This window comes from Schistocerca gregaria, chromosome 8, assembly GCF_023897955.1.
Source record: "Schistocerca gregaria isolate iqSchGreg1 chromosome 8, iqSchGreg1.2, whole genome shotgun sequence".
In the NCBI taxonomy this organism is placed as follows: domain Eukaryota; kingdom Metazoa; phylum Arthropoda; class Insecta; order Orthoptera; family Acrididae; genus Schistocerca; species Schistocerca gregaria.
This window is the reverse complement of record NC_064927.1, coordinates 451,573,259-451,574,651: the sequence shown is the minus strand read 5'-3', so window position 1 is coordinate 451,574,651 and position 1,393 is coordinate 451,573,259. Positions and strand designations below refer to the sequence as shown.

At 46.0% G+C, this 1,393-nt stretch overlaps 1 non-coding gene across 1 annotated transcript; it reads right to left on the bottom strand.

Moving 5' to 3' along the window:
* Nucleotides 1-607: 607 nt before the first annotated feature.
* Trnas-cga (transfer RNA serine (anticodon CGA)) lies at nt 608-682 on the bottom strand. Its single transcript has one exon. It is a non-coding gene; the product is annotated as a tRNA-Ser (tRNA).
* Nucleotides 683-1,393: the final 711 nt, after the last annotated feature.

Here is a 1,393-nt window from a genome sequence, read left to right as displayed (position 1 = left end):
AGTACCCAAGTATCCCACTAGTCATGTAAGAAATTTTGTGAATTTTTGTGTCATTTTCTTACAGCGGACGACTCCCGAAGATATTTATTGCTGAAAGTTTTCCAGGCATTTCTCTCTAGAACGTTAGGGGCGTCTGTCTGACTTCTGTAGTAGTATGGGGGTGGAAATTGCATCTTGCAGGAGCCACAGGGTAAAGGGTACATCTCAGATTAATCCGTTGCGCAGAATAACGGAATAGTAGATCTGCCCCACACGCTCACAATACAAACACCCGCCTCTGTAGCCATGTCTGGTGTGTCGCTGCCATGCGGAAAATCCTTGTTTAAAGGAGTGACGGCTGCAAGGTCTGCACAGGTGGCAACGGCCGGGAGAGATGTGAGCCAACAACACAGCAGCGCCCATATCGCATCTGATGGGCTCCACTTGACAGAGGGAGACACGGCGGCCGGTTGGCATAGTGTTGGCCTCCAGGCCTGATGCTCTAGTTATGTCTTTTTTATTTAATTAGTAATTGTGACCATTAACATAACAGGTATTACCAGAATAAGATTTTCACTCTGCAGCGGAGTGTGCGCTGATATGAAACTTCCTGGCAGATTAAAACTGTATGCCGGACCGAGACTCGAACTCGGGACCTTTGCCTTTCGCGGGCAAGTGCTCTACCAACTGAGCTACCCAAGCACGACTCACGCCTCTCCTCACAGCAGTTGGTAGAGCATTTGCCCGGGAAGGCAAAGGTCCCGAGTTCGAGTCTCGGTCCGGCACACAGTTTTAATCTGCCGGGAACTTTCATAACAGGTATTAGTTGGGGCAAGTTAATTAATCTGCACATACTCTCTCACGCATTTGTCGCTGATTGGCTGCCGTTGTTTTGTCCGTAATTCCCCAACATTCCATTCTTTCTTAACATGTATGGTAGGAGGGGATAGGAGTATAGGCGGAGCAAGATCACTCATGAAGTTTTTACGTACCGAAAGCGGAAGTTGGCCCACCAAACAGTTGACACTGCATCACCACCAGTTTTGTTGCAGAACCTCATGGTACTCAGTTGCTTACAGCTGGAGAAAATACGGCGAGTCATTTTTGAATGTAATATTTCTAAAACTTTAGTTGAGTGTTGCGTGAAGCTAAATCTATTTCAGAATTAGGCAAACTCAGAAACGGAACTGGCAGCTATAAGGTTCCAGTATCCTCATCGCTCTCCACGGCTTTACTTGTGTGTCATCCGTAGATTGCCAAAAACGAAAATATCGGAGTGGAATAAAAGAAGAGAGGTGTAAAGAGGTAAAAGTTCGCAGAAACTATTAGCGAAATTTAACCCCGTAACCTGCACTTACACTCCTGTATCCTGTCTAGGACGTTCAAGAACTTTTTGTTGATGCTTATTTACCTT